This window comes from Microtus oregoni, unplaced genomic scaffold (genome assembly GCF_018167655.1).
Source record: "Microtus oregoni isolate MIOR12 unplaced genomic scaffold, Mior012 000019F_ref0000042, whole genome shotgun sequence".
Lineage (NCBI taxonomy): Eukaryota > Metazoa > Chordata > Mammalia > Rodentia > Cricetidae > Microtus > Microtus oregoni.
The window spans coordinates 1,839,161-1,852,328 of NW_024543078.1; the positions used below are offsets into that span (position 1 = coordinate 1,839,161).

The 13,168-nt window shown below is 44.8% G+C and overlaps 1 pseudogene; it reads left to right on the forward strand.

Annotated features, from left to right (window-relative positions):
- The first annotated feature begins 12,780 nt into the window (after positions 1–12,780).
- Positions 12,781–12,871, forward strand: LOC121459944 (annotated as a pseudogene).
- Positions 12,872–13,168: the final 297 nt, after the last annotated feature.

Consider the following 13,168-nt stretch of genomic DNA (forward strand, 5'->3'; position numbering starts at 1 on the left):
TGTTGCACATTTTGGATATCCCTCGTTTGTTAAGTAATATTTATTCCCTTCTCAGATCTTTGATGGAGTTGAAGATTATATAATTGTAGTTACTCTCTACATTTAGACTCCTTGAGATAGAATGTCTAGCAAAACTTTTGTTCTCAATATTGTTTGTTATATTTATTATTTGTTATAGTTGTATTTGGTTTAGTTCTGTCATATTCAGACAAAAGGGGGGGATGTAGGGTTAAGCCCAGCCTTAGGGGGCGAGTCCGCCTCGGGAGAATGTTTACCTATAAATCTGCTGGGCATGCACGCAGCCGCCCCTTCTGCTTCCTGTTCTCCGCAGGAACCGTGGTACTGTAAGTCTAAATTTCCCATTAAAGCTGTGTATATATTTTACAATCTGTTTGCATTCATTTACACTGTTACACACCTCTCAAGTGTTGGTAACCCAGGCATGCAGCACAGTGTCCTAGGACCAGCGATCGAATGCATGCATGCTGCTTGACTAAGTGACATCCCAGCCTGTCTTTCTTATTTCTAAGCACTGGTGATGGAGGAAGGTCATTGGTTAAGTAATAAAGAAACTGCTTGGCCTCATAGGTTAAAACAGAGGTGGGAGGAGTAAACAGAACAGAATGCTGGGAGAAAGAAACTGAGTCAAGGAGTCGCCATGATTCTTCCACTCCAGACAGATGCAGGTTAAGCTTTTCTCTGGTAAGCCACCTCGTGGGCTACACACATTATTAGAAATGGGCTAGTCCAGGTGCGAGAGTTAGCCGAGAAAAGGCTAGATATAATGGGCCAAGCGGTGGTTAAAAGAATACAGTTTCCGTGTAATTATTTCGGGGCATAAGCTAGCCATGTAGGCGGCCGGGGTGCTAGAGACGCAGCCCCACCACTTTTATTACTACACACTGGAAATGGAGGCAAATGTGTGTTCTTTTGTCTTCCCTGTTACATTTCCTTCCTCAACAAACACTGTCCTAAGTTCTTGAAATGAACTCTACCAAACTGGCATCACCACTTCTAGCTCTGCGCCATACCCCCACATCCCTGGCATGCAAAAACCAAAGACTGGGTTCTTGCTTACATTGGCACCAGACTGAGCCACAGCACTGTTGGAAGAAATTGCAGTAGAGCAAATGTGACTTTTCATTCACAGGCAATCAGAGAAGACTTCCCAGTTCATCTGCACAGGTTCCCTGACTATCTGCCCCCTCTAGACCATCGGACCATGACTTCCACAAGACATGGAGGTGGACAGATGTAACTGGTTGGCTGGATGTCACTCTTTTAATGCAAGGAAACCCAGGGAGGAGCTGAAATTGTGAGTCCTGGTTGAAATGGAAGTATTGCTCTGAAAGATCACCCCCTATGCACATCAGTTGTGTGTACCACTGTCAAGGCAAGGCCTTGGTTGCCTGACCCTGTCTGCTCCAGGGAGTTCCTTTCCAGGACTCTCCCCAGGATCCTTTCTATTGTCCCAAAGGCTCCAGAAACTTGTGGCCTATAGGTGACATACCCAGAGTGTCTCCAGCAGCTAAGGACAGTCCAAACCACAGGCAAGCCACAAAGTCTCATAGGGGTGACTAGATCAGGAGAGCCCAAAGCAAGCAGATCAGGAGAACCCAAGGCAAGGGACATAAATTATCTCGTCAAGGTGGCTGATGATCCTAGCTGGAGCCTCATTTACAACTCAGTGCCATATTTGGCCTCCCCTTGGAAAGGCAGGGTATGAATCAAAAACTTCTGCTTAGTGACCTTTTGCTGCAGTCGTGATACAGCACAGCCAGGCATGGATGGCACCTCCGCCTTCTCCTGGATGACTTTCCCAAGGGGCTTGGTTTAGGGAAAGGGTCCAGGCACTGCCAGTAATGATGGAAGTCAGTGTGCTTTCCCTCTGGAACTTTCCTCTGTAGCCAGTGGAGGAGGAGGAGAAATGGGGAAGAGGCAGGAACAGCAAGATTCATAGTTTTCTCCTCTCTCAAGAGCTCAGATTATTCTGGAAGCTTCTGGTTGACACAGCAGTGACTAGATGCTGGGTGGTGGGTATGGGTATAGCAGGGCTTCCTCCCCTTGCTGCTCCCTCCCATGCATGCTGTGCAGTGACTAGGCTTGGGACAGGTTGAGCAAGTGTTTTCCTTGAGTTTGGGGCCTATGTAGGTATTAACAGTGAGCTTTTGTCCCGTCGGCTCCCGTCGGCTCTTTGTCCTGATGTAATTGCCCCTGAGCACCTCCACTCCCGTGCCCTGCTACATGGCACTGCCCAATTGTTTCATCAGCTAAATCCCATGGGGAACAGCACAAGGAAATGGCTGCTATTTCTCTTAGTTTTCTATTTCATTGACAAAATAACTTGGCAAAAGATCTAGTTAAGAAATTGCCCATCTCTGTGTGCATGTGTTCTCAGTGGTACTTAATGTAGGAAATTATAAATCTGTATTTTTCCAAGATATATCAGCAGCTGGTAAATGTCTGTCCACCTAGCTGAACTCGAACATACAATTCAGAAAGTCTGACCTTCCATTATCTGAAGAACCATCTTCTGACTATTTCCCACTCTTGATTTCCTTTCTCACTGGAATTTCAAGGTCTTCTTAAAATAGCATTTCTCATCTCTTGGGACTAGAAGCAGTTTTAACTATGCCTCTGAATGAGTAATTTAATTGAAACAGGTGAGCCCTTGGATTTCACAATGTGCAGCCATTTTGTCCCATTATAATACCTGAACTGTTTGTTCATGTATGCCAAAGGAAGGGGTGGAGAACTTTGCCTTTCAGACACAAATCACACAGCCCACATACCTTTCAATCACACTTTCTATTCAAACGAGGAAAGTTTACCACAGGTTTGATCACTATCTCTTCAGAAGGGAGTGTTCTGCTGTATTCTGAAGTGGGAGACGTGATGTGTACTGTGACCCCTAATGGGAGTGGCTGAGGGACAGTGCAGTCGTTGATCCCAAACATCGGCCACAAGATTGAAAGGGAAGGGCCTGCCTGTTGGGCTAATACAATAATGTGTCTGAGAACCCAAAAGAACCTTCTAAGTTAGACAACTCTAAGGAGCTGAAAAATGGCCTAATCTCCATTCCCCTGGAATGCATCCTGTCCTTGCTAGACAGAGACCTGGACATGACCAAGGCTGACCTGAAATAAAACATAATAGCCGCTGCAGCTTCTGGCACAGACACGCTGATGGAGGCTGTCAAGGTGCCTGGCCTTTCCCCATACCATTCTGAGCTCATTGGTGCTTTTGGCTTCTTAAATTTTCAAAACGTACTTGACTGCTGCACGTATTAGGTTTTAGAATGAGTGTATGTGGAGGGTAGAGGAAAACTATAACAATTAGGTTGTGGAGTTTGAAACCTGGATTGTTATGCCTGCTCAGCAGGAGCTTTTCCTTGGGCAGAGGCAGATTGCCGGCTCTCCCTTAACTTTGAGAAACATTGCACTGGCTGTTGAGAGCATCTACTTGATTGGGCATTTTGGTGTTGAATTTGATAGTGACTGAGAGCACAGGGTATCATGGCAAGCAGCATGATGAGCAGCAAGTCTCGGCTCCCTCTGCTGGTGGCTCCTTTCCCGTCCATGCACACAACAGTGAGCTGTCTGTGCTCATTGGGGTGGTTGGTGGAAAACGCTGAATAAGTCAAGTCTTGAACACTGTATTTTTAAGTGTCTAGTTCAAGTTTAAATTTTATGTCTTCATACTTTATTATGAATCATCTTTTTGTAGGTGATTCCATTGAATCTGATCCATTGCCTCATACAAATTCAGACAGAACACTTAATGAGAAGTCAAGGAAGTTCTGAAGACCCAGGTTATGAGCTATCTCATCACTCTCTGTGAGTATGGCTATTGTGTTGGTTCCTGGCTTCTGGCTTTGTTAATCTTGAGTTCTCCACAATACATTATTACATTTGGAGAGTTAGCTGGAGAAATAAGGAGAGAGGGAGATCAGTGAAGATTTGGCAGAGAAAGAGGAAAGTGAGAAAGAAGAGGAAGATAAGGGAGGAGAAATCTAAGATTCAAAATTTGTGAACAAATGAGGAGAATGTCAGTGGCAAACAAAAGGCAAAGAAAACCAGGAAACGAATCAGTTACAGGACAACCAAGGGCTACATTATTTGAGACCCTGTATTAAAAATGTTTTTTGCCTCTCCCTAAGTGACAATGCCCACTGGGCTATGGTCTTCATCCGACTGCATGGAAACATGAACCTGTGGTGGAATAGACAACTTGTTGGACCAAGTTGTCATTGAAGCCCAGATCGTTCAAGATAATTCTATAATGGGTACCTGATGACCAAAAATCACCAAGAGATCCATCTTTCCCACCCATTGTGGAGATGCTTCAACAGAAGGCTTAGGCTGACAAAGATGACAAACTCAGAGACCTGATGCTGCTGTTGTTTGAAACTGCTCTGGTCTTTGGTTTTTCCGGAGGGTATCCTAGACCAACTCAATCTTCATCTACTGCATAACTAAACTAGGCCTGTGTGAATGAACTACAAGTGAACTACAAGTTGCAAGTTGTGAAGCTGTCTGGACACTTGGACAGACTTAGTAACATCTGTCTCCAATCTCATGTCTTTCTTTGTAGGCATTGATGAAGATGAAGTGACAGCAGAGGAACCCAGTGTGGCTGTTCCGGATGAGACCCCAGCATGCCACCTGATGGCAGTCAGAGTGCTCTTCACATGGGAAAAGTAAGTTGGAGACCTCTAGTGGGAGCCCATGCCTTTAGTTGAGTTTCCCTGTGGCTCCTCCCAGCAGCTGACAGGGCTTAATCCACCTGGTTCTTTTCTTCTGAGTAGTACAGCACTTCTATACTGTCCTTTTGCCTTAAGGCAGAAAATTTTCTCCCACAAAGCAGAGTTGTGTATTGCGAGAGTTTTTCTTGTTTTGTTTGTGGGTTTCTTTTTTTTTTACTTTTTTTTTAAATTTTGTTTTATGTGCTTTGTTGTGAGAGTATCAGATCCCTGGATTTACGTACAGTTGTGAGCTGCCATGTGGGTCCTGGGAATTGATCGTGGATGCTCCAGAAGAACTCTAAACTTCTGTGTCATCTCTTCTGGCATTATTTCTTTGTTTTGTCCTGTTTATTTTATCCTGAAATTAAAGTCATGCAAAACAGTGAAGGTGCCATTTTGTGCAGTCTTCCTCTCCTTTTAAAGGAGCACTGAAAACGCTAAGATTCTTTCCTGGGTTGTATTGGAAGGTGATGAGAAAAGCATTTGTCCACTGTTTTGAACTCCGAATACTGCCTTTGGAGTCCCCTTCAGCCAACCAAAACTCAGGGTCCATGTCACTAAAGCAGTTTATTCCAATAAGAACAAAAGGCACCATTTCCAATTACTGAACTTGTTCTGAGAACACTGAGGTCCCCATGGCTCTGGGCGAGGCTATCCCTGCTGGTCCAGCACTGTTTTCACTATCCTTAGAGAAATCACATTAGAGTTTAGAATTCTCTTCCTGAGGCAGTTTCTGGTTATTTTGTGAAATGAGTGTTAAAGGTATAAGCAAAAGATTGGTTCCAGCCAAGGAAGTCCAGATATCTGAAAGGGTGGGTGATGGCTGTGTATCTAAATTACATCTGCAACCAAAGTTGACAATTATCTCTTCTATTCAGTAACTCAGAAGAATGAACTTAATGGTGATGTCAAAAGACAGCTTCGTGGGTTCCAATGCTCTACTGAATTCTTTGAACCACTTTTGCCTTGAGCTAATATCTGGGAAGCTACAGAAAACCAGAATGATAAGAAGGGCAATCAGGGTTGCAGCTTTACAACTCCTAAGGGGCTGTGCCAGGGAAGTGCCCTGTGGCCTGCTTGCCCCCTCTGTTGCAGCCCAACATGTAAGAAGAGAGCCTCTGTCTCCTTCTGTTAGGGTTCTTGACAGGCTGGGCTGAATCTCCCTACTCATGGGCCACCCCATCAGTCCAGCCACAGACCTCACATCTGTTCCCTCCAGCACAAGACATCTTAGACTGACCTCCTATCTGGTCTAGAGAGCCACAGTCCTGCACCATGTCTGGGCAGGAATCCTCAAGTTTCTCATGGAGGGTAGGCCTCAAACCACATCTTCATCCACACTGTATCCTGACAGTGAAAGAAGTTTGATATTCTGGGAGTCCAATCCTGCTTTCCAAGACATCCCCCCCCCCATGATATTCATACCTGAGCATGGATGGGGGGGGCACTGGGAAATTTATGTTATTTCAGTGTGGTGACATTTTGTTTGTGTTTTAACAAGTAAAGCTTGCCTGAAGGTCACAGTGTAGAGCTAAGCCACTAAAAGCCAGGGAATGGTGGCACATACCTTTCATACCAGGATTCAGGAGACAGGAGCAGATGGATATCATTAAGTTCAAGGTCACCCTGGGCTACACGAAATTCATCCAGTATAAAAGAGAAACAGAGCTCACAGAATTCCCAGAATTTGGAATCACATGCTTTTAATCCCTACACTAGGGAGGTGGAAACAAGAGTGATATGGCTAAGCAGATATGGGAATATAAATTGGGAAGAGACAAAAGATATGCAACCTGAGGCAGCAGGCTAGGCGGTCAGTAGAAGCTTGCAATTAGAGGATTATTAGAGACAGGATCACCCCTCTGGTCTGAGAATTAGTAGAGGTAAGAATTCTCTAGTGACTGGCTTCTTTGCTTCTCTGATCCTTCAAGCTTTCGCCACCAATATCTGGCTCCAAGATTTTATTATTAACAAGAATTAGATTTCAAGCTACATTTCAGCTCCTGCAGTCAGGGAGTCTTCCTGCTGTGTCCATGCCCTCAGCCTCAGCCTCCACCATGAACGCCTGCAGCAGGGCACCAGCATGGCCTGAGCCTGGAGGAAGATCAGACACAGTTCCCTTGTAGAATCCAGTAGTGAATATTTTTCTTTGTACTCGCCAGCTTGTTCATGGTTATCAGACCTTGGAATCCCAGACACAGTGATGACCTCTGCACTCAGACAGACTTCGTGACCATCTGAGTAAGAATGGCCCCCATAGACTCATAGATTTGAATGCGTGGCCAAAGGGGAGTGGCATGGTTAGAATATGTGGCCGTGTTGGAGTAGATGTGTGTGTGTAGGAGGAAGTCTGTCACTGGGGGTTTGCTTTGAAGTTTCAGGTGTTCAAGAAGACCCAATGTCTCTCAATCTGCTGCCTGCAGATCTAGATGTAGAACTCTTGGCTCCTTCTCCACCACCATGTCTGCCTGTGTGCCACTTCGATTCCCACCATGATGATAATAGACTAAACCTCTAAGCCAGCCCCAACTCAATGTTTTCCTTTGTTGCTGTGGCCATGTTGTCTCCAGCAATAGAAACCATAACTAAGCCAGCATGAGAAGAACTTGCCCTTAGGTTAGAGTTCATGTTACTCTCTAAAGCGCCAATGTTATTCTCCAATGTTATTGTTTTTAATGATGTGGGTGTCCCCAGTGGGGCAGTGGCAGGTGGGAGACCATGGAGGGCCAGAGGCCTCAGCAGGTCCCCTTGGCAGGTGGGAGACCTCAGCCAGTGAGAGACAGACAGGTATGCTATGCAGAGAGAGTTTGGGGATAGAGTTTATTTAATGGGTTATAGAAGGAAAGGGGAAGGGGAGAGGGAAAGAGATGGGGAAGAAAGGGTAAAGAGAGGCAGCAGCCACCTTTTCAGAAGAGGGACTGGAAGAGCTGGAGGAGGCAGAAAATCCGCCTGCCTAGGTGCAGGAGGGGGAGTAGGCAGGGCTTATCTCTTAAGGGGACAGGGAAATCAAGTGACAGGAAAAGCCAGCAGCAGATCATAATAATTCCTCTTCTAACTATAATGTTTCCTCCCTTTTTTGGCTAAGTGATTATTCCAGTAGCATCTGTCATCATGATCTGTTGGTTTATTTCTTTTTGTTTTTCCTCTAATTATAGTACTACACTAGCCCTGACTGCAGCACAGCATAGGGGTTTATTGTTTGAGCACCAGGCAGGAAGAGGCAGGGCTCTGTCCAGTCTTCAGGCAGTGCACTGCAGTGGAGCATTTCAGGACAACAAAGGGCAAGTGAGAAAGGCACTGTGAAAGAGAATGGAGAGCAACTGGGATAGCACATGAGATGATGCAGCAGGAACCTAGGAAAGCTCCTAGGCAGTACTCTCTCCACCTGAGCTGAAGACCAGCCGTGATGTCATTCTGATGTCCCAGTCAGCACCTGATCTGGGTAAGGCTAGTCCCCAAAGCTGGAGATGACATCTAAAAATCTTTCAGCATTTGTGAACAAGGAGTGACTAAGAGGTGATCCAATCCATTTTTCCTATATTTTGTTTCTTGTTTGGAGACATAGAAGGATAAGTATGACATGTTTTGTGTAGTTTTGTTTGTTTACTCTTTGAAAGAGGTTTTCATTATATAGCACTAATTGTCTAGAAACTTACTGACTATACCAGGCTGATCTCAAACTCATAGTTCGAACAGTCTCTAACTCCTGAATGCTTGTATTTAAGGCATGTGCCATGTTGTCCAACTGAATATATTTATGCAGATAGAAAAGATGAGTTGGCCTCTTAAAAACATGCAAACAAACAAACAAATCTAAGACCTAGAAATGCCAGGTCTGTATTTGTAACTGCAGCCATTTCCTGGAGTTGAGTGTGCATATGTTCTGACTCACGGCCTTTTGGTTCACATGGGCCACAGCTTGGCATTGCCTTCTATCTGGTAGTTTCAGTGATTCTCTCCTTTCAGGAGTCCATGTTTGCCCTCTTTGGGCCTGACTACTTTAGGAAATTAGCTGGCTGGGGAAAATACTCAAGGAGTCTTAGTTGGTAAAATGCATTCTGCCCAAGAAGCTTTTTGGTGATTGAGGGTTTGATGTCATACCTAATGTAGCTTAGACTGACTTGGAATGCCTGGGCAGATACAGAAGACCTTCACTCTTTGATCCTCTTACCTCTATTTCCCAAGTGTCTAGAATAACTGTTATAAGCTACTTTATGTGGTGCTAGGAATTGAAGTCAGAACCCCTTACACACTGGGTAAGTATCCACCCTGTCTACTGTGTCCCATCTGAAACTTGACTACTGTTAATTGGTGGGCATTCTTTCCCTAAGGAAAGTACCTCTGTCATGGGTGGAAGTGCGGGGTCTACAGGGCAGAGCCTATATGTCTCTTACATTCTAAGCCAGGTCCTGAGGTGCCTTATCTTCCACAGTCAGCAGCAGGATTTCAGTACCAATATCAAAAACTATGACTCTGGATGAGACGGTGCTAAGGTGCAGACCAACTGCCAGGTGCCAGGTCCACTGGAGCGTTCTGTGTTATCCTCAAGGCTTGACCAGCTGAGGCTGGGTAGAAGGAGGAAAAACTGTGGAGACCGGTCAGTCCCCTGACTGCTCTCTCATTTATGGCTGAATTGAAATGTCACTTCTTAACGGGCAGACTTTCCTGCCTGTTCCACAAAGACATTAAACCTGCTGAAGCTGATTGGGATCTCCCACACAAATTTTGTTAGGTATTGTGATTTCCCAGTAGACAGAGACAGCATCTTAAAAACTAAGCTTTGTATCATAGCTGCTGCTTCTTTGTCTGGCAGATGGCTTACTGAGACATCTGATTTGCCTGTTGTGTACCACAGCCCAGTCACAAACTGATATCTTGACATACCCTTGTCTCTATAATCACTTGGCAATGGTGTTCTACATTTACAGAAATTTGTATTTCAAGAAACCAAGGAAGAGCATAGCACCACCAGAGATTTATGACAGCCTTGAGCAGGGGAAGGCTAACATAAGGGCCCAGGCACGAGAGAGTATGTTATAGACTTGGGGTTAGAATGATTTCATCAACTTCTGAGCACTAACCCTACAAAATAGATACAGTATTGTTATTGGTTTTGAGTCATAGTTGCTACAGTCAAAAGAGAAACTCACCAAGTTGCTAAGCCTTAACTTTCCAAAGGAGCAGAGGGGTACCACCTTCATTGAAAAGATTGATACCTGGCTAGCTCACTCTGGTTCCTTTATTTATAAAAGTTAATTCAGTTTGGAAAAGATTCCTATTATTAAAACTCGTCTTGCTCTTGCTCAAATCTGCTGAAGAAATGCAGAGCTGGTTTCCAACACTGAAGAGGAAGGGCAGGAGGAGTCAGGTTGTGGGACCATCCTGGCAACTGTCACACATTCCAAGGGAGGAGTGGTAGTTTGAATTTAAATGGTCCCCATGAAGACATGACTGTTCAAAAAGGTATGGCCATGTTGGAGGAAGTGTGTCACTGTGGGGGCAGGCTTTGAGGTTTCCTATACCACCGCTGTATCAGTTGACTTCCTGTTGCCTGCAAGATGGAGGAATCTCAGCTATTACCCCAGCACCAAGTCTGTCTGCATGTCATCAGACTTACTGTCAAGATAATAATGTATTGAAGCTCTGAAATTTTAGTGAGCCACCACAGATTTTTTATAAGAGTTTGAAGCTGTAGAGATGACTCAACAGTTAAGAGCACTGATTGTTCTTCCAAAGGTCCTGAGTTCAATTCCCAGCAACCACATGGTGGCTCATAGCCATCCGTAATGAGATCTGGTGCCCTCTTCTGGCCTGTAGGTGTACATGCAGGCAGAACACTATATAATAAATCTTTTTTTGCCTTAATTTTATTTTATTTTATTTTCTATTCAATTATTTACACTTCCTTCACTCCTCCCAATCCCGTCCCACTCCCCCACACTCCCTCCTCCCTCTCCCACCCTGCTTGAGAGAGGGCAGGGAACCCTGTCCTGTGGGAAGTCCAAGGCCCTCCCCCCTACATCCAGGCCTTGGGAGCTGTGCATCCAAATAGACTAGGGTCCCATAAAACCAGAACATGCCGTAAAAACAAGTCTCAGTGCCTTTATCAATGGCTTCTCAGTCAGACCTCATTGTCAGCCACAATCAGAGAGTCCAGTTTGATCACATGCTCATTCAGACCCAGTCCAGCTGGATTTGGTGAGCTCCCATTAGAACAGGCACACTGCCTCTGTCAGTAGACCAACCCCTCATGATCCTGACTTCTTTGTTTGTCTTCTCCCTCCTTCTGTCTTTCAACTGGACCTTGGGAGCGAAAAAAAAAAGTTTATGAGAAATCTGGTATGAGATCCTGTGGACCAATTACATTCAAATTACCACGTTCCACTCCCTGGTTCCCATAAGCTTGTAACAATAAAATGCAAAATGCATTTAGTCCAACTTCAAGAATCCCCATGGTCTAGCATAGGTGAAGGAAAGAGGAAATGAAGAGATAAAACAGGACCATGAGGGTTATCTGGGAATTCAGACTGTACATGGTATTTAGAGATGCTGACAATGTGTATCACTTCACTTTTCTTAGCAGAGGAGAAGGAAAATTGTTCTAGGCAAATGCTATTCTATTTGATGGGGCAAGACTGTTGAATCCAGCAACTTTTCTATTAAAGCCAATTTTAAACAGGCACTCTAAATGCACAATATTTAACCCAATATTCCTGGGCTCAGGTGTCAACCTGTAACCTTGGGTTGTCTTGGCTTTGAGATAGAGTGTTCTGCAGTCAGGCACCAAGATCTCAAATATTGAGCAAACAAGGCCACTCAATGCATTAATGGGAAAAACAAAAACTGAGTTGATTCAGGAATTTCTCTTGCCAGGGGTGGATCATAGGTAGATTTTCAATATTCTGGCTGGAGATCAAAGCGCATATAAGGACCCTGCTCCTCTACCCATTCACAAAAGAGAGGGGATGCTTTTTCGGGGTGGGGGGAGGTTAACCTGGTTATAAGTTAAATGTAGCCTGTGAGTTAAGCTTGGAATTTGGGGAAGGGCACTGAATCTTTCAGGGAAGGTTCACGGCGGGTCTATTACTGGGATGATGGCAGGTGCCCAACAGCTTAGTTCATGGGGGGCTCAAATTGAGGATCCTGTCTCAGTCAAGCTTGTTTACTGATGTGTCACCATCCACAGAGATGATTGTGAGGGCTTAGAGCTGCTGAGCCGCAGAACCTTCAATGGGCAGCTGCTAGCCTGGGGACAGGTCATCCACTTAGAGTATTCCCCACTAGGGCAAGGACTTAGTGAGAGCATAAGAGATAAAGGTGGAGTCCCCTTGTTCCCCTTCGGCATCTCCCTTTTCCCCAAATGACTTGTAGGCTCACCATGAATGGATCCAGAGCTGTGGGTTGTCACTGTGCAAGGACCCTGAGCCTGGCATCCCTGCAAGCAAAGGCAAAAAAAATTAGTGCTTGAGCCATGCTGGCTGTTGTCACCCACTTTGACTCTTCCCACACTGCTGAAATGCATGTGGCCGTGCCTAGGGCATAGTGCAGAGGAGGTACCACCTCAGAGGCATGTTGTATGCATGTTGGGTTTGTGAATCCTAGTAGAACAGGTAAATAGTTTTATTATTACCTGGGTGTGTAGATAAATGGCAGACAAGAAATGAGATGTTTCTACTTCAGTCAGTGCTTAAGGCAGTTGAATTGTCCTTAGTTCAGTGTTAAATCTCCCCTCACCCAGATGCCTGAGAAGTGCAGCCTGTCAGTGGTCCTGCTCACAGGCCTTTCTCTCTCTAGCCGTTTCATTTGTACACAAAAGGCTTGTCTTTCTGGAATCCCCCTGAAGTCTGCTGGAGAAGCTTGGGAGTCACTGGTTCCCAGATTTTACTCACAATTGCTTTGATTCTTTCCCCCATCCATCCTTCATTTATTCTTCCCCTTTGTAAAATGTATTTTAATAGTTCTACAGATTCCTTTCTTATAGTTCTGTGTCCTTATTCATTTATTCATTCAATTGTTTAAAATATTTTTTGCAGTACTTGCTTCAACATCATATATATTAAAATTGGAATAATACAGAGAGGAGTAGCATGGCCCCTGTGGAAGGAACCCCTCCCTCCACACAGTTTTGTGCACAAGCCGCCATGGTAATGTAGGCTATTGTGGAATTTTTGTCGAGAGTGTTGTCAGTCATCTTAAAAGGAATGCATTGTTCCTGAGACTTATCCCTGTCTCTAGAGAAGACGTGAATGTCCAGTGTTCAGGACTGCCAGGTCAGGTGCAGTATGGGTATTGGCTAGAGAAGGATCAGTGACAATAGGCTATGTAGACATTTTCCAGTCTTGCATCTGGACTCCTGACATCTTCCAAAGCTCAAGCCTGGACTGTTGCATAATTTCCTATGTGCTTATGGACCACAACAGGTAC